The 26,793-nt window shown below is 31.9% G+C and overlaps 1 long non-coding RNA gene across 1 annotated transcript; it reads left to right on the top strand.

The window, feature by feature from the left end:
* The first annotated feature begins 19,226 nt into the window (after positions 1-19,226).
* On the top strand, positions 19,227-22,525 carry LOC121128516 (uncharacterized). The gene is made up of 3 exons (XR_011783245.1): positions 19,227-19,447; positions 22,151-22,246; positions 22,378-22,525. It is a non-coding gene; the product is annotated as an uncharacterized lncRNA (long non-coding RNA).
* The last annotated feature ends 4,268 nt before the right edge of the window (positions 22,526-26,793 follow it).

Raw genomic sequence — 26,793 nt, 5'->3', positions numbered from 1 at the left:
CAAAGATATGTGATAATTCTTCTTTTAGAGGGATGTGTAAACACACCCACCACTTATTGAATAATAACTAAAAAAGAACAAAGAGCACATGCATCCAATTTTTTTTTAATCGGTATACTAAGTTTTTTCTTTACACAGATGCCTTCTTTAGTTAAAACATTATTCATTGTTAAGTTTGAGTTTGGCATTTAGAGAATTCTAAAATGAAAAAAATACTATACTATAGTTAACATTATTGCCTGTAATTGTACAAATTGTTTTTATGAAATATAAGACTGTAGTTAGGATATTTGGGTGGAAAAAATACAATAATACACTCCAGCCCTAAGGTTTTGCAAGTTAAAATTTCTGAACAAGGTTATTTGAAAAATAAAAAAAGATGTTTATTTTATAAAAATAAACGTAATTTGGTGATTTTCTTTTCAAAAGGCCACAAGAAAACCTTTAAAAGAAGTTCACTTTAAAAATCAAATATTATTCAATATATAACCATTAATCATTAATTTTTCAACAACCACATAAGTATAAAATTAACCAGTACTCAAAAAGATTTAATCTTTTTAAATGTAATGTAAACTTTGCATGCATTTCCATTCATTATCAAATATAAATAAACAAAATCAGGGGGACTGGAAACCAAAAAGTAAGAAAATCGAAAACGGCTAGTTATCTTTCAACTTTATGCATAAAAATAAGCAAACAGGCCAAATTTTAGATGGGTGGAAAAACGTTTTTAGCTACCGGAACGAGATTGAAATATCAATGCTCATATAATTTTATTATTCCTCATTTTTTAGAATACATGGTAATTAAAAAAATTCAAGTTTAACTTGGAATAAATTATTTTATCATTCATTGGTATTTTAATTAAAAGAACTTCAAAATATAAACGAGTGGTGCTCAAACCTAATTAATTGACTTACCCCTATTTTTTAAATGTTTCCTTGTTTGGGGAGAAAAAAAATTACACATTATTAATTATAGTACTTCTAAAATTTACTTTATTATTGTATTTTCTCCTCCTTTACAAGAAATTTTTTAAATCACAGAACCCTTTATTATGAAAGTTAAAGTTTGAAGGTTATAAAAGGAAAAGTTCTTAAAAATAAGTTGTTCATACTCGAATTACATGTATGTACACTTATACGTTATGTCCTCCTCTTCTTAATGTAGAGATCTGAGATCTGGAATCCTTTAGAAACATTTTGATAAAGTACCTGGAAAGTGTACAAGTTATGTTTGTGTCGTATTTTCCTTCAATATGAGATATTTCCAACCATCCATGAACAAACAAAAGCCTTGCCCTCATCACTCTGCAAAATGGAAGTGCAATTATAGATGTCTTTACAATCCATCGAATTTTAAACATATAAATAACCCTATAGATATCTTTTATAAAAAAGGAAGATTACTTCTTCCACGAGCAAGACTTTCCATTTGCAAAATAATCTACTTCTAAAAAACAAACATTGACATTTTCAAGCATAGTTTTTATTTAGCAATTTTAAGTAAATTCTTTTTGTTTTTAGCATTCAGGGCTCCAAGATGAAATCCACACCCGTTGTTGCATTTACAATAAGCAACATAAAAACCGTAATTTTTAATATGTTAATGTTAACTTAAAAACGGAGTCATTCTATGGCATGTGGCTTGAGAAATACACGATATAATTTCCCTCATCCTCAATCACAGCCTCGATAAGGCCTCTGAAGCAGGAGTAGGCCTTGATGACGAGGTCCCTGGACATGTATTTGACATACTGTTTGATGACGACTACAGACTTGCCTTAGTTGTGTGGGGACGTTTATTAGTGTGGCCCTCGTAGGCCCAGAAAAATAATCCATCGGATAATATTGGCTACTGGTCCTGGGTGAAGAGGTCGTAGCAGTTATCTCCAAGCCAGACAAGAGATCTGGAAGGGTGTAGAATCTTTCCACCACACCCAGGGTCGGCTTATGTATATTGCATTTACTTATTTGTCCTTGATAATTAATTGAACAATTGAATGCGGCACATCCCGTTCCTCCCCTGTGAACTGAGTCGCCGGAAGTTCCAAGTACAGTTCTTCTGTTGTGACTTAATTAGACGGAATTAATATGTTTTTTCTATCTATTACGTGGGATTTAAAAAAATGATATGACGCCAACCTTTGGTTGTTAAAGGCTCTATCACCGCTAGTCGAAATAAATATTTGTCTGACTTTTGCATCCAAGTTCAATTAATGATAAATGAGTTAATCCACTTTCACAAACTATGGAGGAGATGATAAAACAAAACTGAAGCTTTACATATACGTCACAAAATCAAATACATTTATTTTCTTCCCTTAGTCTCGTAGTTTTCTGTCAGCAGATACATTAACATTAGTGATGACCATTCTGTTACAGTGTTACACAAATAGAAATTCGTCGATCATGTTCAACTGGTATCCTTGTCGACTTGTAGGTATGCTACAGTGCTCAAGTTTGTTTTGTTTTGTAATTGACATTATTTTGCTTTAATTTATAGAAATATGAATGAATTTGAATCTCTGAATCTTTATTAATTATTGAATTAGTAAGTGGTCGGATTTCAATGAACAGCCCGGTAATTAGATTGATTATAATAGTAGTACTATTAGTAAATATATATGTATATATAAATATTTTGTCACTATTAGTTAATTAATTAAATGCATTTAATAATCAATTTATACCTAATTGGGATAATAGATTTAGAAATTTACAATTCAGCATTTAATATACTAAGTAGACAAAAGGGAGAAAAACAAATTAAAGTATAAAAGAATATCGTCCTTTTTAAGAAAACATAATCAATAAGACATGTATTTATCATTAAATAATACAGTCATATCCATTTAAAATATTAATTAAGGCAAATTAATTTGTAATGACTTTACAACAATGTTAGGGAAAATAGTAAATTAATCACTCAAAGTAGGTTAGTTAAATTTAAAGGCTGTTTACCAAAAACATTAGACATATTTGTGAAAAGATTTTTTTTAAATACGTAGGATAGGAACACGACCAACTTTTGGGGTATTTCTTATACTAAAGTGGATCCTTATTACCATTTATGGATTAAAAATGTATAAATTTTTTTGTTCTTTTTTGAACAATAACATATGTTTTAGAACACTTATTTCATCATTTTCTTTTTGAATGACATGATAACTTATATATAATAGGGTAGGATATTTATTAATATGATAGTTTGCACTCTAAGATTCTTCCATACATGCCTTGTTTCCCAATTTATATTTTGATATAAGGATAGGTGGAAGATTGAGTGACTTATCTCTAAAGTGCAAAGTATAATATATCCAGCGATGTTCAAGAACCAACAATTTTATTTCGTGGCTCCATGATTACGTCTCTTAAGCAATTGTAATCCTCAACTTCCTCTCCGTCAATGATTGTTTACCTACGACTACTTGTCCAAAATTGCTCGAGATCATCTTTGTGTGATTTGATTTACTTATTTTACCTCCACTAACGATGTTGAATACAGATTTGTTTTAGCCTGTGTTTGGTTGTTAGCTTGTTTTTTTGTTAGTCACCAGGATTACAGCAGAAGTTATGGATCGACTTTGATCAAATCTAACATGGAGATTATTTATGTCTACAATACGTACAACAATGAGTAGTCAAGGTAACATAAAACGTTTAAAAACACATAAACAACCATAACTTTGTAAAAAAAAATGAGATACATAACTCGATTTGAGTTTAGGAAGGGGTTTTGCCCTTTACGGAGTGTCCATGCTCGACTTTTTTTCCTCCTCTTGGTTTAACCCTTATTTTAATCCGTTGAATTTGATTTATTAATAAGAAAAAAGATATGTCTTTCGGCTTTAAAAAAATAAGAAAAAGAACAATAGAATGGAAAATCTATAACAGAGTAATTTATGTATATATCATTTCTCGATACAAAATACTGCTTCATTTTATAGCTGCTTGCCGCTTATCTAATACAACGCTATGATAGCAATATGATGTTATTTTCCCCCAAAAAAATCAAATTTTCAAGGTGATCACGTTAACTTTTGGTTTCTTTTCAGTATATCATATTATTTTCAACTTTACTTACATGTTTTCTTTGCAAGAATAAAATGATAACAAATTTCGAAAAATTAAAAAAAAAAACATTGAAGAAAACCCCGGAAAGTCCCTTGGTTCTTGAAGTTAAGGTATCTGTTTCCTTTGATTTTTTCTTTCATTTTTTTTATGGAGGATGAGCTTCCAATCATAGTTTGATTCTTGGTGTTTATTAGACACGGAACCAAAACATTCATCTCCCCTCATCGTAGTTTTTTCGTCAGAAGAAGTTTTATCACCCTTAATACTGAATATAGACATATCGTTTCCTTAGTTATTAGTTATGGGCAGATAAGCCTGTACTGGGATTTGGATCTAGGTTACAATCTCCTTATGAAATCCCGTTTGCATTCACTGGAGTAGAACTCATCTGAGGTAAATGATCTAGATTATCAGTTTGATAAGCTTCTTCTACTGCATTTATCCCATCTAATCCCCAAATCTGAAACCCCAAATCGTCATTTATTTTCATAATTTTAGTTTATTTTCAAAGCCTAACGGGATATCATTTTATTTGCATCTATACTTTAATGTTTTCTCAGCAAAAATAAATAAATAATTATAACAGCTTTGTAAAAACGAAAAGACATAGATTCCTGTTGCCACTACAAAAAGCACTGTTAGTTTAAGTTTAATAATAAGAATTTTTTAGTGTGTGTGTTTTTGTGGTTCTTGATAACCTGAAGAATGTATTTTTTTTAAAGATGTTGTCTTTATATTTTTATTTATGACAAGATTTAGCCATTGTATAAAGAGCATGTGCTTATGGATAAGGGAAAGCAACACTGAGGGTTTTCTTGGGAAGTAATTAGTAAAGGCGTATAAAATATGTCCTAGAAAGAGGGATCAACTATTAGTAGTTACATTCTGGAAAAGAGTTTTTACTTTATAAACCTGTTATCATTATTCTTTAACTATTGAAAAAGAAAACATCCATGAGCGAAGTAATAATTACGGAATGGTCCATTATAATCTGAACACTTTGATTTTTAAAGATCAATAAGATATAATTTATTAATTAACATTAGAATTTCAAAAAATTAATACTACCTAAGAGTATATATGTATGAGCTCTCTTAATCATTAATATAACCACTCTTAGGGTCAATTTATGGCTTCCAGGCGTCGGTAGAAGACTTGCTTATATCTAAAGTACAAAGTATAATATATCCGGTGAAATTTATTTAGTGGTCTTATGATTACGTCTCCGAAGCAATTCTAATCCTCCCTCTCCATCAATGGTAAATACTAATAGAAAATATAGATTGTTTACCAAAAACATCCCTTCCTGCAGATTTAGTCATCTGTAATGGCGTCAAAATACTGGGTGAAAATGGATTTAAGGGCCTTGTATTTTTGACGACGAACATTGCAGACATTTTCCTCGATATGCACCACATTGGGTGTAGTCGAGGGGATTGGTATCAGGAATGTAGCGAGACAAATGTGTCAAACAAAAGAAATCCATAGAACTGAAAATACTCATTCAAAAATTATTTAAAAGTGTCTTGCGAAAGAGGAGATTGGTTTCTTTCATTCCTTGTGTCAAAATTGCCCTCTCCTTCCCCAAAAGGCTGCTTCCTTCTACTTTTTTGATAGCTCTATGGATTGGACAGTCTGGTGCATGAGCCCACATGTATTTGGGTGGATTTGCATGGGCTATTTTTTTCTTTTACTCCTATTGATCCTGTTCTGCCTTTTTGTAAGAGCCCTTCTTCCTCTCCAACTTTTTGGATTTGCTGATAGCTTAGACGGGGGTAGATTTAATTACCATTGGCTCATTAAAATTTGACCAATTTAAATTTTAAAATTGGAGAAGATATCATTTATTAATTTATATTAGCATTTCAACTTCCCCTCGATATGCACCAAAAAAGTGTAGTCAATGGGGCTTGCGCAGAGCTTCAGGGGGATTGCAATGAGTTCCAAATAAATTCATTCAACACTTATTCAAAAGAGTCTTACAAAAGAGGAGATAAGTTTCTTTAATTGCTGGTGTCAAAAGTGGCCTCTCCGCCCTCACAAGGCACTTTCTACACACTTTTTTATAGCTCTTTGGATAGTATGGTGTGTAACACCGATATATCTTGCATGGGCCTTTGTCGACATGAGGGGATTGGCTGGGGAGGTTTTCTTTAACTCCTTCGGTTTGGCATTTTTTACAGAGCCCTTCTTCCTCTCCAACTTTTCGGATTTGCTGATGGTGAAGACAGTGGTACTGGAGACACCCAACTGCTAGGAGTGCTCAAAGGGAAATCCGTCAACCTTTGTGTTTATTTGATGCACGGTCACTCCTAGAGAAGAAAATATACAATACTAGCAAAGGGTTACAATAATTTTGCAAAAAAAAGTAGTTACTAGCATTTTTTGGGATTGTTACGAGAAAAACAAACCTAACAAGATTTTTTTCGTTCGACCAAAACAAAAAAAGGTTGTCGTCGAAAAAATAAACCTCAATAACTGGTTCATTTTTGCAAATATTTCACTATACATGTGGGGTTATAAGAGCCCCAAGGAATTGATAATGAAGTTAAAATTCTACAGTACTCTGTATCTCTATACATTTTATCAAATAGTATTTTGTGCATGCATAATTTAAAGATGCTTTCCAATATGTGGTCAAATTAAAATTGGGTTGCCATATCTGAGATAATCTTGGGATAGTTAGATACCGAGCTGTCGGGTAACCTTAACGTTTTCAATTTTTGAGAGTATTTTTCCATCCCTTTAAAGTTCCCTTTAGTAGAGATGTTGCTATTGCACTAGCTCAGCTTTTGCTCTTATCCTATTCCCCTTGTTTTAGAATCATTTATTTTCTTCAATTTGATATTCTTATTCTCTTTAGATCCCCCGAGCACATTGATTTCCCCCATGACCAAATTTATTTTCCTTGCCTCCTCCTTCCCCTCAAATTTCGTAATAATCTTAAAGAGTTTTTAATTTTTTCCAGAGATTGAAGATATGAGTACGAGTATATACCCATATTCAATATTTCTTAATAATAGTTTATGTTAACATTACTTTTTCTTATTTTTTTAAGACATTATAGAAGGAAACATTAAGTTTCCAAAAAGATTTTGTCGGGCAGCCTGATGCAAATTTTGCTAAGATGTGGGAATGATAAGTTTTTGTTTTCAATTTAAACTTTTTAAAGTACTACAAGGGTTTGAACTTCAATTGAAATGTGTTGTGTTTATATAATGATCATTTATGAATAAAATTAATAAAAAAACATTTTTCAGCAAAGCAACAAATTAATTTACTTTATGTAATTTATCATACTATCATTTTAAATTGAATTAAAATATACAACCCTATATATAAATATTTTAAAATGGACATTAAAAAAATTGTTATTTGGCTAAAATTTCAGTTGTTCAAGCAAGTAATACATATTCTATATCGGGTGGCGAATTAAAATTTGAGCGCATACTAATTCAATAATTAATGAAGGTTCAGAAATTGAAATTTATTCATAGTTCGATATATGAGAGCATAAACAATTTGTTAAAATCAAAACAAACCTGAGTTCTTTAGATTACATACAACTCAAGCAAATGAAACTTGAACCTGATCGACAAATTTCCATTCGCTCACTCCAAGCAGTTGAGCATCGCCAGAACTACCGTCTACACCGTCAGCAAGTCCGAAAGAGAAGAAGAACGGCTCTCTCAAATAGGCCAAACTGGACAAGGGCCAATTAAATAAAACAGCCCAATCCAATCTTCTCGAGTACATAAGGGCCTATACTACAGATATCGTGGTTTCACACAAGATTATCCAAAGAACTATAAACAAAGTGGATGGAAAGAGCCTTGTGAGGCTGGAAAGGTCGCTTTTGACACCAGCAGTGAAATAAACCCATCAACTCCGTTCTGAGTTATTATGAAATATTTTTTTAGCCTTTTGACCAAACTAAAGCCCTGATGCCAGCCCTATCGATTAAACCTTTTGGGTGCATGTCGAGGGGAAGGCCCACAGTGTGTATCATCTTAACACCGAGTCCCTCAAATCCACTGTTAGCTAGCACTGGGACGTCCTTACAGTTTTAATTTTGTTGAAATTCTATTGTGAATAATTTAAATTTTAACATATTGAATTTTAAAATTCAAAGTGTTCAGTTTTTACTGGCCCACTTGGTACATCTCTACGCATCATAAATTTATTTTAACCAACATCCCCCCTTCCCCAACATCAAAATTGTTCACCATTTAAGAGTCATCGCCTATACTAAACAAAAGTCTTAAGAATTGCCAAGTAGGGTGCATTTTGAGTTGTTCTTAATTTTATTTTGGTTGTTCATTTTTGTAGAAAAAGTACAAATATAGCAATACCAATTCTGGTACTTGATTCTGTAGGGGTATATTACATATATTGTTATATTATAATCCAGAAATAATGAGTTGAAGATTAGATATATGAGCAAACTCTATATGGTCATTAGACTTAAAAGAAAGGCTCTTTATGTACCTAATTCTTTTCCCATTCTTTAATTGGTTTAGTGATAGACTCATGTAGGTAAAATATTGAATGTAATGAGGCATATTCTTAACCTGAATTGTACTATTATAACTGTGACTTTATCTTTACATGGAATTGTAGGCAATAAAATCTTCAAGTAAGCCCAATTATAGAAACCAAAAATTACCAAAGAATGTCTGACATTATGAATTTTTTAAATTGAAAAAGTTGAAAAAACAAACATAAATCCCACACCGTGTAGAGATAGGACGAAACTTCGACCTAGATCCAAGTACCCGAGTTTGGTATAAGTAAACTTGTGTTATCCGAAAAGATTCAAGGTCCAATGTGCCTACGGGTACCCGAACTTTTTCTTATAATAATAAAGATTTTTTAAATTTCCTACCTGTTAAGAAATTTATCATAACGAGTTTATGGCTAAAAATGTAAAAAATATGACCTGAGAGGAGTGCGAAACTTTGAAGAGAGTATTTTAATTTTTGTAAACTGTTGTTTCTTCTATTCTTCAGAAGAAACCATCTCATTATAAAGTGCGTGTGTTCATGAAAAAATGATTATTGTTTTTGGGTTATAAGAGTAAGTTATTTGTGGATTCAAAGTGGAATAGAGGATTGACATCTGATTAATTTTTGTAGTTGCAACCTGAACTATCGTTTATTTTGCAAAGCTGTTGTCAATCAGATAAGGAAAAATTAGCATAATTTTTGTGAGAATACATTTTAAAAAATAGTTTAGTTTTGTAACGTGCAAAATATTATAATTATATATCCTATTTGAATATGATCTAATAAAATGTCATGAAATATTTTTTTAATTGTCAGGATTACCACAATAATTTTCGGATTTCTTTAATTTTATATACTGGAAGGTCATATTGAATACACTACACGTATTAAACGTTAAGGAGCACAACTTATTCTTTTTATAACGATCTTTGTCCGCGGATATGACGTCTAACAAAATTGCCAACAAATACTTTCTCCTTAATTTACACTCAATTGGATTTAGGTAATTTTCACATTTAACCTTATTATTATCCTTTTATTCATGAAGAGAGAATATTTTAGCATAAAGTAATAACTCGTGTTAAGCTTAGTTTGAGTATTTATTGCCTATGGCCATGATTGATACAGACTGGAATTTGAGTTTATTTTATAGCTGCATGAATCTGATCTAGTAAAATATCACTATAGCTATTTATTCTTCTTTCAAACATTCTTTAAATTCTCAGGGTTGCCATGTTGATTTTGTTTTGTTTCTTAGCATACCATCTGCACAACTCTGACCATTCCTCCATTTATTGAATTTGTGAGCGTTTTTTTTTCGTTTTGTTTGCTGAGAACGACTTAAGGTATTGTTAAATTTGTTAAAATTTGGAAATGAGAAAATTATTATATGTGGTTATATTATATATTAATTTTTAAATAAGAAGATTCAAATGGAAAGTGGGATAACGACAGTTCACCAATCCGGTTGATCAATTTTTTTCTTTTATAAAAAAAAAGTTCAAGCGGCTATATCATTTGTCTAAATAATTCAGTTGTTGTCTCGTGACTAAGCTCAACAAAATGGCAAAATCAGTAATATAAAAAAAAAAATACTCGTGAATCTGGTGCTATCTTTGGTCTTGGAGTGGGAAGTACAACAATTGATGAAGAAATTTTAGGTTGCAGGCTTTCAACAAATGAACAACTGATAAGAAGTTAATTGTTCCACCAATGCAATGTGACGGGTCAACATAAGGAAACACATCCAATAGAACTCAAAGAGACCATGCAAAAAAAAATCTGCACAAAATAAACCTATTTTATTTGAAGGGAAACATCCCCATAATTTCATAGAAAAGAGCATGAAAGAAAATTATTAAACTAGTTGAGAAGGATTACCAATTGATCGCTGTTCATCTCCAAAAATTAATTTCAAAACTGATAGAAATTCAAATGGATCTGCAGAGCACTTTTCCACTTTGGACAAGAAATGTAGAACATGCTATGAAAAACCATGAAGATATTAAATTTCTTCAGTCAATCAAAACAGATAAAATTTAATCACATCGTGGTTTTGATCCGGCATGTTATATTTCTTTGCATTTCTTAACTGTATCATTTTTTTGTAAACGAATTTAGTATTGCAGCCATTCCCAAATGAGAATCCTATCGAACTATTATGTGTTTAATAGCTTATCTTGGTTAAGACAAGCTACCAGCGACTATGTGATGGCGATTATTTCTGCCTAGCAGACCGATGCTTCGTTATTTGATTGTGCTGATGATTGATGAATTGACATGAAACCTTTTGGTGATAGCCCATCCTGCACCTGTGTTGCCTTTCTCATCATTGGATCCATTTGTGTATATAATTGTATCAGGGTTCAACTTGACGGCTGTCGACCCAGATGGTGATATAGTCACTTACTTTATTCGATTCAACTTGATCAAGTATTTTATCGGAAAGGAAATGATGCCCACGACGCATTGGAAGATCACCAACGCCATCCTAGGTGCCCCAGAGAAAATACCTTGTTCTCCATCTAGACTTTGCTGCTTGTGATTGTATGTACATTGTACAGGTATAGAGGAGTGATGTCTAACACTGCCTCTATTCCTATTTTTGGTGTTGATTGGAGGGTATGAGACATCTCTCTGAATGGTGGTTAATTCCCTTATTCCACCTTTCTTTGCAATAACGGTGTGTCCCATACAAGACAATCATAGGTGATCATGACTTTGTAAAGCCAGATAACTTTCTCTAAGGTTAACCTCCACTTTTACCCTATGACTGCCATTGCCATATCCCATTTACGAGAACACTTCGCAGCTTTTTCTTTCAGGTGTTCGGTCCAAGTGAGTCTTCATCAAACACCAAACCTGGGTACTTCATTTGTGTTGCTTATTTCATAAGTTTATCATAAATATATTATTATGGAAAGTACTTAGATCTTAATTTATATCCTTATGAGAAGACTATTGGACTTGATTTTAATTGATTAAAGGTGAGGCCATTTGTTTTGCCCCATTCCAGAACAAAATCTATAGTATCTTGCATTTCAATGGCAGGGATGTACTAGGATGTTTACCACTTATTAATAGAAGGATATGATCTGCATAACTAAATAATCTGCATTATTAATGATATCAACGCAAATTATGTAACAAAACGTGTCGATGACTTAGGATTCGATAAATGAACAGCAGTCTCTTGATCCATACGATCAACTCTCTCCATTCATTAGTGTAGAATATTACCATTATAGGACAAACCACCAATAATCCACACTCGGGTATTTTCACCTCATTTGACAAAGTGTTCCTCCTTGATAAACACAAAATAAGATAGTGTGTTAATACTAGAGCGCCGAGGGTATTTTTGATACCCATTTGGGAGTGAATTAAATATTTTGAGAAGCTTATTGATAGTATTTGTTTCGAATTTTTATAATTCATTTTATTAGATAAAAAAAAGAAAACTCAAAATTAAAATGAGTAATCTTTTTGTTGACATAGTGAACACCACCTAGAAAAACGTTGGTATCATATTTGATATCCAATCATTTCAAATATTTTTTTATTCTACAACTGTGTATGGAGAGGCACAAGCAAGTTCACAAATTAATGAGCAACGCTAGAAAGGAATCGTTTACATTCCTTGTATAAATATAAACATTGATTTTCTGAACTAGCCATTTAGATTCTGCCTGTTATAGTGCAAGGATATCCAAGAAAAATTATTAATTGAAGAATTAATATATTATCTTGTGTCCACAGAAGATACAATCGATTGAGAAAGTAATGATTTCGAATTGGAAAAAGTGCAAGAATATGTCCAACAACTTCAATCAATACTTCTGGTGACTATTCTATTGTTTTTGACAGATCTCTTGGTATGTAATTTTACTGACGACCATTGTTAGTTTTGGTAGATGCTATTTACAAATAATTCGTATATTTAATATTTCAAAAAATGCATAGGAATAAATCAAGTCACTCAATGCCCACTTTCTAAGAAACATAAGCCAATCGACTTAGTAGGAGAGTCAATGTATGTTAGCAAGGATAACACAATCTAGCACAAACAAATAGGAAATCGAAAGAGTTCAGGCTTTTTTAGAGAAAAAACATTTTGAAGGAAGTCCAACATCCATCCTCATTTTCATTACGTAACATTATTACCGATAAAATATTATCATCTTTTGAACTTTTCATCACATTGTAAAATGTATAATAGTTGAGGTTCATTACAAAATTGATTATGATGTATGAAAAACAGCAAACCAGAAATACTCCAACTAATTGATATAGTGTTCTCGCTAAGAAATACCTCCTGAACAAAAAGCTAGCAAAAAAACATTACACTCAAGGAAATTTTGTAAATAGTGGCAAAAAATGGACTCTTTATAAAGAAGAAAATGTTTCAATTCTGAGCTCTGTTCACAAAAGTGTGAAAGTTTCAGATGGACGAAAAAGGTTACCAAAATCAATTCAGTATTATAACGAAACTAAGTAAAGAATTGGTATTTTAGATCATATGGCAAGACTTTATTAAAACTAAATGTATTTTTGTATATAAATTTATAATTTCTTATAATAAATGAAATTTTGACGGTAGTAATACTGTGTGTGTTATTTTGTATAGAGAAGTGACTGGTAATACATGACTTTCAATTTTTGCAACCATTAACAGTTACAAATATTAAAAAATAAATGAGTATCATTTTTGATAACCACCGTTGTTTAAGGACCGTAACCATCTTTCTTTCCAACTATCTCAGGGCTGGTCACAGCTAATCTAATAAAACGTCACTATAACTAAGCTGCTCTACTCTCAAATATTCTTCAAATTGTGAGGGTTATCACTAGTGTTGGGGTTTGGTTTGGAAACCCTAGACCCGTCTGAGGCCGTTATATTTCTGTTGGACCGAATTAGTTTAAACAGAGATAACTGGGATTAATTTTTATCCCAAAGTTTCTAATGTGTATACAGTATTTGTTCTGGAACTACTGTTGCACTTTTGAGATTTTTTATTTAAAAAGAAATGAATTACAATTGATCTAGAAAAAAAAAATTGTTCATACATTGAGACTGAAAAAAGTCCGTCCATAAGGTGAGACCAAATCAAAATTGGCCTACAAGGAAAGACTGAACAAAGCTGGTTCACGGTGTGGACCAAAAAATCGATCCTAATCGATCTAGAAAAAATCATTTAAGACCGAACTGAATAAAAAATTTTGCTGCTGGACCGAGTCTCAACACTAGTTAGCACGTTAATTTTAGGTTTCTTTTTCTTTAAAAAACTGGAAGGACATATTATATTCACCACTGACAATCTCCCTTCGCTTCAAATTGCAAACAAAATGTGTGTTCATCAGTATGTACAATACACTATACTTCACTCTTTTTTTCGCCTTTTCTTTTGCATACATTATATACATAATGTAAACTCACGCATTTTTAATTCTCAAATCTCCGTAACAAAATATTTATTAAATATATATCTTAAACTAATTAAGTTGAAACATGACTCTTTTTTTTTTTGTTTCTCTCGGAGTCTTCTTTTCGTTGGGATTTGATATGATTTGACAATTTTTCTGATAACTTTGAAATTTTTAATAATTTCCTATTCATCACATAAATACAACCCATTTTCGAGGTGTATTTAATAAGTCCGATTTTTTCTTTTAATAATTCTACTAATTTTATTGTAGAACACTGTATCAAAACTCAACTTCAAATATATATTGTACATGAATCATGTTATAACATTTGGATTCTATTACGGATGTTACGTAATAAATTTGGGACGTCATGAACTAGCTTCTACAGTGCAAACACTGGGATTTTGACTGTAGGTTTTGTACGTTGGCTATTTGATTGGGAGAGTATCCGAACTGGCAGGGTAAAAAAAATATAGTCTAATAGCCCGTCTCTAGACTCTTCCAAATCGATAGTTTTTTTTTCCGCATTTATTAAAGAGGTTCTTCATATTCTTACCTCGGCCTCCACCAGTTTGTTGCTTTATAAGGACTTGAGGGAGACCAAATAATGGCATTTTTTCTTAAAATTCTTGGAATATATCGTACGAGAAAACTGTGCGATGATCTGATCTCAGATCCTTCGAATATCCAAAGTTAACAAACCAACTTGAAAAGGTCTCAATAATTTTATCCGTATTTGGATCTTCTTTGTATTCTTCAATTACCGTGTATACTCATAATGCATCCACGCATACCAGGTAAGATTTTCCTTTTAACATGAAAAATATATAAACATGGATTGAAATATTAGTCGTGGTATATCATCAGGTTTCAAACTCTCTTTACACCTCAAGGCTGTTTTTCTTTGAACTGTTTCACAGTTCTCAATAATCATCTCAATTTCCTTGTTCATTCCAGGCCAGAATATTCTCTCGCTCTTCTTTTGGTTTTATACATTCCCTTGGGGCAACAAGTGTAGTTTACAAAAATATCTTTTTGGGATCCTTTAGGGACGACAATCTTTGTTCCTTTCAACAATTTTCTACACTTCATTTTTTTCTTTCAGATCACATCCCACAATTTGCACGAGTGCTCAATGGTCTTCATCTCCTTTAGCTATACTTCAACTATTGGATTGACGAAATTAATCATTCAGATTTTTGATGCCTAATAGTTGATCAATCCATATTTTTTTAGTTGCTATAGTCTTGTATGAATAATATTTAATTATTGGTAATCTAATCATGTCTTTCATTCCACTGTTTAATTCTTCTTTTTTCTTCTAGGGTCATCTACTGCAATATTATGTTCTTTTTTTTTTCATGATACTTTCAACTGGTAATACTAATTTTCCACTTCCTTAATTTTGCTATGCATTATTGTTCCTACACTGTTGATGCCTAATAGTTGATCAATCCATATTTTTTTAGTTGCTATGGGAAGTCAGGATAGAGAACGCTAAGATGGAGACGTACATTCTGAGGAATCTCCTTCTCTGGAATCCATTCCTTTCAACAGATTTCTTATTTGTATTTACTAACTAAGTCGTTTAAACTGTTCTGATTCGTTTGCTGTCTCAACTGTTCTACATATAGTAGGAGTATCTTTCAAATATAGTTTAAGAGTTTTCCCTTAAAGTTTTTTTCTTATTTCGTCATCTTTGGTTCCACATACGACTAAGGTCGCAAGCCGATCCTCTGGTTTTATTTCAATATCTTAGCTTATTCCACTAGAACTTTCGCGCCACATTAAATATCGTTAAATGTTTTTAAGGGCCCTTCTTTCAATTTTTTGTAATTTATATAGGGTTGTTGCAATTTATTTCTTTTCTTTTAGGTATGTACATATGTCTTCCTGGACTTTCTCCAGGGATTTGCTTGTATTTGCTGGAAAATATATCATATGGGTCAAATGAAAGTAGTTATTCCAAGTCATTAAACATTTTAGGAAGTTGGAATACTGGATTCATTCTCTAATTGGATTTGGTGCTTCTATGTGAATTTTAGGAGGATTGTGCATGGTGGAATCACTTGTTTTTTTAGGAAAGTTGCTCTTTAAATATTCATCTATTTGAGAGCTTCAATAATAATTAATTTATCTTATACGTGAATGGACTTTTAGACTTCAAATTCATATTCCGGAAAAGATTCTTAAATCCCAATTCCTCTGTTTTCTCCTTAAATTTATCGGAAGTTCTCCATATTATTTCAAATCTCCTCTTAATTTAAAAAATATTTGGGACATCCTCTTACATGAGCTTTTGATATTCTTTATTTGTGCGTCAAACGATCATATTTGTGCACCTCTATACCGTGGAAGCTCGATTAACGAATATGGTTCATCTATTGGGGAGGCATTTGGAATTAGGAGACGAGTTTATCTGCACCTATGAGTTCTTCCATACCACAGATACCAGGTTGCCTAGGGCTATTCTTCTTTTTTTATTAAAATCTTCTGTGTTCAATTAAGATTACAGGATGTGTCTTGTGTTGTCCAATTCTATCGAGGATTAACTAACTAGTAATGATTACGGAGCCTTTTATTTAGGTACATGTGTATCACGTATTATATATATTCATAACCGGTGTGGCGTACCTCAAATAATAAGAATAAACACATTATATACAAACCCAGTACTACTTTCCAAACTCGAACAGAGACTGTTATTGAAGCTGGAGGAAATTCAATAAGCAATAATCTACAATATTTGTAAATAAAAAAGAATTATTTGTATCTTCCTGTAGAACCTAAGTTTGATCTGATGTGCAATGTTATTTGTATAATAATCAAATTGGTCTAAGACTTTTCCAACATTCCACCGAGTGATTGAAATTAAAGTATGAATACTTTGAATAAAAAAAACTTCAACAACATATGTTTAATTTATTAATTTACAGTGTAATTTCAACAAAATTTATACTATAATTAGATGTGGGTCTGAGCTCTCTGATTTTCAAAATTTGAAAAAGAACTCGAAATACTCTTCCAAAAGAGCTCTGTAATGAAGGAGATGGGTTCCTTACATTGCTGGTGTCAAAAATGGCCTCCCACCTCTCACAAGGCTCTTTTCACACACTTTTTTATAGCTCTCTGGAGAGTCTGATGAGAACCCCAAAGTTCTCCTGAATGGGCCTTCAAGAACTTGAAGGGTGGGCTTGGGCTGTTCTGTTTAATTCTCTGGATCCAGTTTGGTCTTTTAGATAGAGTCTTTCTTTCTTTCCGACGTTTTGGACTTACTGGTGGCGTAGAGGATGGTCCTGGAGACGCCCGATTTCTTCGAGTGTGCGAATGGAAATTTATCGATCACATTCAAGTGTAATTTTCTCGATTTGTAATTAAGGTAGAGAGTTCAAATCTGCTTTGTTTTGTTATATCCTGTTGAAACATGAACAAGGGGGAGAGCAAGATGATCTTTAAGATATCAAATTAAAAGGCATGAGCGGCAGATTCATGGTACACCCTCCATGGGATGCCTTTTGGATTTTATTTCCTCAATAAATAAAGAATAATAATAACAGCTATAGAAAATTTAAAGACAATCATTCGATTTGTAAGTACAAAGACTACCTTTCAATTTAAAACTCTGTCTACTTTTCATTTCATTTAAGTACATACGCCACTTTATACATAAAAGACTCTGAATGAAACACAAAGAACAATATTAATGTAGAATATTGTTTGAAAGTGTTATATGATATACAAATATTCGTCGTAGAATGTATACTAGTGTTGAGAATAGTTTGATACTGAATTCTGTGTGCGGTTTGGTCCTAAATAATTTTCCCCCGTTGTTACCTTTATTATATAAAACACTTTTCAATATGGCGGCATATTCAATCTAAAGCTTGTAGAGTCCGTCATAGTAACATCAACCTCAGTGGAGTCTCATTAGAGGAGGATGCGCAGGACTTACATTGGTTAACTACCTTCTGACTTCATATGGAGCTGGTGGAAATCCAATTCATATATAATAATCCTACATATATGTAAATAAAAAATAAATATTATTATTTTTCTTTAGAAACTCATTCGGATTCGCATGGTGATTTGTTGCAGAATGAAAGTGGTCAAAGACTATTTGAATACCCATCTTGAAATTATTATTTAATTATTATAGTGCCTTAAAAAGAGCCCAGTCATAGTCAACCAATCAACGTACAGAACACTAATAAACGGAAAAGAACAGAAAAAATGTTCAGTAGAACACAGAACAACGTAAAAACTGTTAATGCGAGTAAAGTAACGCTGTGACTTAGATCCCAAATATATGCAGCTGCACAAATTCTTTAGGAATCTGCTTCTTATTAATTATGGTTCTTTGATGACAAAGTAATACTTGATAAATGCAAGAATTTATTAAAAACACAAAGAATTTCAAATTGACATGTTATGATGAGGAAAGCTGGTAAAGTCTATAAACATATTATAATAAAATGAAATGGTTGGTGCATACCGAAGTAATAGCAGAGACTTGAACTCGACTGACTCGAGTTCATATTTTGAAGACTTTCATCTCAAAATAATCAAATACTCTTGGCTTGACTTAAACTCTAAAGCTTATTAGACCCAGGACTAGATTTGGACTCGAAAAGAAAGAGAAATAGACACAACATTAGTTTGTGTTTTACCAAATTTCCCAATGATGGACTTATTTTTTTATAATTTCATTGAAAAATAGATATATGGACAATAACAAATAAAGTCCACTGTATACGGAGGGATACAGAAGCAACGCCGTTTTTCAGACCGATCTGGACCAATATTTGTTTGAGTATTACTTCAATAAACAAAAATAAATGCTATATTCTGTTTTAAACTGTTGATGTCCGCCCCTCATTGTTCTGAACAATGATATGTTGAATCAGCTCATTTGGAGCATTTACGAATTGACAACAATAATTAAATATTTTTTATGGTTGAGAAGAGTTATTGGCTAACTACCAACTGATGTTGTGTCGTTTTTCTGTTTCTTTTAGCAGAAAAGGTACATTGATACAATAAAGGCAACAACGTGTTTTGTAGACCGAAATGTACTACGAGGCCTATCCAGAAAAACTGTCTTACAAAAATTATAATGAATTCAGACCGGACCGAAACTAACACTTATATATGTATACAAAGTAAACGCCTACTGAAATTAATATTCTCCTTTGAAATTTTTCTACTTATGTTCATTTCAACTTTAGTTTTTTGCACTCTATGTTCTATTGTCATTTGTCCCAATTGTCCTAAACAATTTGTTTTGACCTAAGTTGTTTTACGTATTTTCAATATTTACTTATTTATTTACAGTTATGTTATGTACTAATGAATCTCCGGAATGTAGAGATATTGACATAATGTCATGTGGCCTTACTGAGTGGAGGAAAAAATGCAAAAGGAGATGTGGAGAATGTGGTAAGGAATTAATAAAGATGTGAAAATGATCTATATCTTTCTGAGTGTAATTATAAAGAATAATAATTTTATGTTGGCAAGCTTGAGAGCCGATATATCTGCAGACGGAGATTATTATATAAAGTAAAGTGCTCGCAATACAATCTAACAAGTGGGAAGACTCACTTGTTAGGTTGGGTAGATTTATGGTTAACGTGGAATCTTATTCCCGCATAGTCACTTTTTATGATACACCAGAACATATTGCTTGATCATTTTCTCTAATTATATATGTAATTTTATATCCTTACCCGTACTGACACTTGGGTCATTTGATTTTAGTTTCAAAGTTTATTTTTATTCTTTGTTTGTACTTTAAACGGCCCTTCCGTGAAAAAAAATTAGTCATGTAGTCAATTAAGTATATTTAAATAAATATTACCCCTGGTTTAAAGTCATTGTCATAAATAAAAAAGACCTTATAATGCTCGTAGACTCAACCTTAAAGCTTCTTTTGTTTTTAAATTGTGTAATATCTAAATACAAAGTTTGTGAGCATATGGATAGTAGAAATAAACAGTGAGGATTGGTTTTAATGTATAAGTGTAAGTTCTTTTTAGACTTGTAGTAAAACTGAGAATGGACATATGAGTAATTCCTTCTGACGTGACTCTGCTTAACAAAAAGTACTATTTGTGCTGATTTACTGGATAACATAACTACTTACAGCTATAGGACTCAAAGGAAAGAGTGGGCAATCAGTAGAAGAGGTGTTTTCTCCTCTTTACTGATTGGCTTAAAATTGTCAGTTACCATAAGGTATATTTTAAAGGTTTTGAAGGTGGTATTATATGTACTACTTTGTGGCCTTAATTTAACTATTGATAATAATTAGCCAATACTTATTCATTGCAATGCATTTTTAACAATGGTAACATGTAGTGCAGTGAATTGTAATAATAGATCAACTTCGAGTAAAAAGTATCCAGTCTGTTCACCAATTAAATTGTATAATTTTCCAATAGATATAAATCGAAATGATGAAAGATTTTCATTCATTTTAACTGGAAGAAGATTTGCTCAAGATGCCTTGGAAAATTGATTCAGCCATATTTGGTCCAAGATCCCAACTCGAACAACATTCGAGCCTCAAAATAACCCTCAAATGATCAATATGTTGATTGCGAATATCTTTTCAATTTATTAGATGATTTAAAAGAAGAATGAAATACATCTGACGAAGCAGTTAATGCAACTTTTCTTCCAGACCTAACTCCTCAGTTTCTGGAAAATATTCTATATTATAATGCTGGCTATATTTTAACCAAATTAAGAAATGTCAGTCTGCTTAATTTTGTAACTTTGGCCACTATTGATATTGTTCCATATTCAAAACTTCTTGGTATAAAAAAATTATACGAGACAATCTTTTTGCCGCTTTATGAAAGAAGTCTTTTAAAATATATGCATTACAGTTAATAACAATTTTGCAACCTTATTTAAACTAAAAAATTTCATAAATATAACCAAATCCTGCAAGATCTAATTAAAAAAGAAACAACAATTGTCATAATATTAAGACAAAAAATTATTCGATAATATTGCCAAGTTTGTGTTAATATAAAGACAAACCTTTCTCGAAAGAGACGAACAGAGAAAGGAGGAATGAGAAACAAGGTTCAGTACGGTAAAAGTTCAAGTATGCATGAAATTGTGCAACACATGTTTTGATTATTGACCAGATTTAATTATAATTGACTATTTAAATGTACTATTTCCTATTAATATAATTTGAGTTTATAATGTAAAATTCACTAAAGTATTTAATATAAAAAAGAAAATTCGGTTCGTTTATAGCTTGATATGTATTTTTAAAAGTGCAATTTTTAATTGAAAAAAATAACAATTTTAAAACAGGAGAAAATAACAGCTATATATGATATCAGTCGGCCCTATACCTGTAGAGTGTATGTAGATGAAGACCTTATTTCTTTACCTTATATTTTTGTTGTTGTTGTAGATTTTTGTCTGCCCCCTCTTTCCCTTGAGTCCTTGACTCGAAGCTAATCTTATAAAATGTCATGAAAACTAAACTGTTCTCCCCTTAAACATTCTTCAAATTGTTAGGATGGCCGTGTTAGTTTTCGGTTTCTTTTATATATGTAGTGATGAAAATCGTGTGTATAATGGACATGTTTAAAAAAGGAAACTCAAAATTAACATGGTAACGCAAACAATTTGAATAATGTTTTGGAGGAGATCAGCTACAGTCCTGTGACAAGGGAGGAGGGGGAAGAAGGAAATAAACAAGGACATTGTCAAGAATTACTCTGATGTCGATCCCCAAATTCTACTCAGAGGGCAACAAGGACTTACAATTATAGCCCAGAAATTAATCTTTAAAGTTAATTTACATCTTTTATGAGCACAGGCAAATGTTCAATCAGGTTTTCAATGTTATTGAATGTGTTAGGAAAGGAAGTTCACTATCAAGGAGTTAAATAATTATGACATTAGGTGAGGAAAATAAAACTAGTTCTTCATATTAGCAATTCCAAAAAACAGGGCAAGCAATATAAAAAACAAAGGATTTTCATCACTAGTTATCAACTTATATTTTTTTATAAATGTATGCTCAAAAAGATTTGGAACTTTTTCACATCCATAAAAATGACTCATGATTATTAGATAATTAACTCTTTCTAATAAAATCCAATCAATTAGAATGCAAGGATTCCTATGTGTTTTGTGGGAATAGAACAAACGAATGTCAGAAATCGCTTTTTAGTAGTTATTGTGGCCAAACTTGTCAACATTGCGGTAAGAATACAGTGTCATAATCATGATTTTCCTCCCATACCCTTTTTTCGATGCTGGTTTTTATTTGAATCCGATATTCTGTTGTTTCATTAATGTTTAACTTTCCTCTTTTTTCTTACTTTTTGTTACAGAGAAACACTGCTATGACTTTTTTGGCTTCGATGTTTGCTTCAAAATGAAAAAATTAAATTACCATCCGTGTTTGCCAGGAAATAATGGTTGTAGGTTTTATTGTGGAGATTGTTGAAATGAATATGAAATATAATTATTTACAACATATCTATATCTTAGTTTATCTGGATGTTTGTATTTAGCTCTGTATAAGTATCAATTTTGAGGGTGCGTTTAATATCGGAAAAGTTATTTTAGTTAAAAACTTTTTCAAACCAGTCTGGAAGAGTATGCTTTCCAGTCAATGAAGCCATCTCAATCCAGTTTGAGAGTACAGGTGCATGAAGGAATCAATGGTCTTTGTTATCATCATGTCAACTATTTTAACTATAGATTGTATTTAATTAAAAATGCACAATATTTGCATTTAATAAATAATCCATCATTTCCCGCCGATCTTTGTGCAATATAATTAACATTTTAAGTACAGCTGATGTCTTTAAAAGGAAAAAAACCCAAAGAGAACCTCAATTAAGATCCGTGTTTATAACGGTTGTCTTTTATATGACTTTAAGGGAAAAAATGAATTACTACCTATAAAAAGGAGAACCTTATACATTTAAAAAAGCATTGCTGCATGGAAAATATTTTAATTAGAAATAAAATTTTAATACAGGCTGGAACAATAAAATTGTAGCCCTAGAAAAGACGACATAATTCAATTTCCGTTTGATGAAGACTGGTTATTTTTTCATGTAAACAACAACTCTGAATCGGTCAGTGTTTACGACTCTTAAATACAATAGGATCTCAATGAGCGCGATCGGAGTTACTTTGTAATACAATTCACGCTCTCTATTGCTCCAAGTTATGACAACAGGACCATTGCAAGGATCTTCCAAATGCAAATCTGGAAGGTTCAACACTTGAGGACAGAGCTCATATGTATGAAACAAAGTTTCCTGCCCAGGGTTATGGTCTTTGGTCTGGTTTCAAAAGAGGGCCTCATCAAGCCACGTCACATCTTTGAAGTCGGCTTGAAAGACAATATCACAGTGTACTTGGACTTGCTGAGAGTGTGATGATCCCCTGACAGAGCGTTAGACCGCTCAAGAAATCCTGTGGGTACTCCCGCTCATTTACTTATTTTGTGAGCGCGCTCCCACTCGTTTTTGTAAAGCAATGAGTGCGCTCCCGCTCAATGTAAAAATAAGCTTCGCTCATTCTTTTGCTCGTATTTGAACATGACAACTCTTTATGTTTGTATGTTACAACAAAAATTCAATTCAATTTTTTCCCTTTTAAACCTATTTATTATAATAAATAATTTTAAAATAAATTTTGTTACCAAAATGATGTCTATAGCTTCAATATTAAGGAAGTAATGACCAATTTATCATTGGCATTACATGCCATTTTTTAATAGTGTTGAATAAAATTTTCATGAATTGCACAATACAATACTGTCCAAAAGACGATATTTTTAAATGCCTGCAATTGAAAAAAGACTCTTGCTGTTCTTGAGACATAACTTTAACTGTCTTTTCTTGTAATCTTTAAAATTATTCTTTAACTCTCAAATTTTTCGATGTTATCTCATAAGATACAGAAAACTGAGAAAGTAAATCAAATTTACATAAATGAGCAAAAATTCAAGTGATTTCTTTGCTCATCTAAAATGGCAAGCGCGCTCCCTTTCAAGAGTTTTAAGCGGCGCTCGGCGCGGCGCTTACTAATGCTTTGTCCCCTTGTAAAATTAAGTGGCTGCTGGATTACCCTGGTTATGGCAGCAGGACTCAAAAAAATCCAGGCTTGGCTTCCGAAGGAGGGCTACAACTTGGTAACGTTCTCTCACTAGCCTCTCTCCTACCCCAACCTAAACCGCTGAAATGCTTTATATGGTCACTCCTAGTATCCATTAGAATCTGAACACTAGATTTTAAATGGTAACATGATACAATTTATAAATATACAATAGAATTTCAACAAAGTTAATACTATAAATAGCGGCAATGATGGCTTCCCGGTGGGGGGCAGAAGACCTGAAAAACGCTGTGGATGTAGTTTTCCAGGATGGCGTCCAATGCCGATCCATTGAGCTTCCTCTAGCGGTGTTGAAAATTGAATGCTTTGGTTCCAGACCAGTATCGATACACTATGATAGTAAAATGGTTTTTTTTTTTAATAGAATGAATGTAGTTTTTGAAGCGTTTTTGATATTTTATTCTTTTTTTCTGTTAAGCAAATTTTTCCTGAATAACTTCTCTAAAAAACTTTAATTCCAGAATTTATGTCTGTTAGTTTTTCGCCCAAAGATGGGATTCTTTACATTTTCCCATAATAAGCAAGACCTATTAGTAGTGACAGTATCGCAAGCTATTAAAAAAACGCTTGATACAGATCTATCTGTAGTTGCAAGGGATCGTGAAATATATTTGGAAACATAGGGAAATTTATTTTAATTATCCCTCTACCTTACCAATGGGTGTTTGTCCACTAGGAGGTATTATATTATTTTGTAAGTAATTATGTCTTTTTTGTATAAACAAATACAGAAATGATTTCATATATATAAGTATGCCTATGAATCATAATCTTACCTCACCATCTAAATCTATTAATTTAAAAAAAATAAATGGCCAAAATTTTATAATATCTAAATATTGGGTAGGGAATTATATATATTGTACAACCCCGTACTGTACTAGCCCTACTAAATATATTTTTCACCGTGTAGATTGGGAACTACTGCTATATAGCTAAAGTTCCAAGGTTTTTTAAATCTTAATGAATAAAACCGAAGCAATAAAAAAAAATTTAAATAAGTCTTTTTTTTCAGTGTTTGCAATTTTTAATAATTTTTTAAAATAATTTTCTTTACAAAAAATAATCATCATTTTTAAATAGATGCTTAAAGTAAAACTTGTGCAAGTTAGTATTAAATAGGCAAAGATTATTTGCAGAAGCCTCATTTTTGACTGTTTGCTTAATATCCTTGAACTGTTTGACTACTTGATCTAAGAAATAAGAATATGCTATGGTACCATGAAAAGGTGTGTTTTTTTTTGTTTTGTTTTTTCGTTTTTTCCAAAAGTTGATGAAAATATTATATTGTTCTTGAAAAGTGAACATCTACGTATTCTGAGTGGTCATTAAAATCTGAAAACTTTGAATTTTCAAACTTCAACAAGATATTATTTATTAATCAACTGTATGACTTCAACATAATTAGTACAATAAATAGAAGCGTGTATGAGCTCTTTGAATAATTAGTCTAGCCGCCCTTAGCTTGAATGATGGCTTCCAGGCGGAGGCGGAAGGCCTGCCACCCAATGCAGATGTATTCCTATATTATGGTATCCCATTGCTGGCTGACAGTAACTTTGAGGGCATCGGCGTTTGGATGCCAGGTACTGCAGGACTTCCCTCAACAAGCACGCAAAAGGTGTTGTCAAGGGGAGGTTGAGAGACCAAAAGTGTCGAAAGAATAGTTCAAATTCAAAAGTCTCATTTAAATGAGACTTTTGCAACGGAGGAGATGGGTTTCTTTCAATGCTGGTGTCACAACTTGGCTTTCCTCCCACTTTTTAAAAAGATTTCTGGACAGCCTGTTGTCAAACACCGAGATTTCTTGCATGGTCCCAAAATAGACCTATAAGTCTGTAACGTCATACCCTCAGAATTTCCACGCATCCAGTACATATAAGAACAAAAGATTTGTAAATGTATGAGTTCATTTGTTAAAATAAATGTTATTATATTATCCTTTGATGTTTAAGGATTTGAAATCCCCACCCTGTAAAATATCTAAGTTCTAACAAAAACTGATATATACATAATACATTAAATTACATGTACATGTCATAAAAGATTGCTTTATGTATGTCAATGTGTTTGACAGGTTATTTTTGTCTATTTTAGTTTCTACCTATACATAATATTTATTCTATAGATATATTCGTTATAGATTATTATTTGTTATATCATAAAAAGTATATTAAGATTAATGTGTTTCCCACAAAAAAATTATCTATTCTTATTTGTTTACTCCCTTCAATTTAGATAATGAAGAGCTATTATATTACAAAAACAAATGTAATGATATTTTTCCGTTACTAATACCTCAAAAATGTTCAACCCTTGATTACTCCCTTCAAAATATTAAATCCTTTGTTATGTCCCCTCAAATTATAACATAAATATTTTTTCTAGGGGTGTTAAACTAACCTAACATTGATCACTTCTTACTGAACAAAAAAGTGTGGCTTATCATCCTGAACCCCGAATAAGGAAAATGCCCAAACGGATATTACGTCCTTTTGCCTGGTAATTTTGCCATAATATACTTTGCTTCAAAACATTTAGCCGTAAACCATTTTTCCCTAAAATATAAATGAATTAGATTTCTACGTTGTTTTTTATACAAATATGTAATG

This window comes from Lepeophtheirus salmonis, chromosome 13, assembly GCF_016086655.4.
Source record: "Lepeophtheirus salmonis chromosome 13, UVic_Lsal_1.4, whole genome shotgun sequence".
Lineage (NCBI taxonomy): Eukaryota > Metazoa > Arthropoda > Copepoda > Siphonostomatoida > Caligidae > Lepeophtheirus > Lepeophtheirus salmonis.
This window is presented reverse-complemented; position numbering and strand designations above follow the sequence as displayed.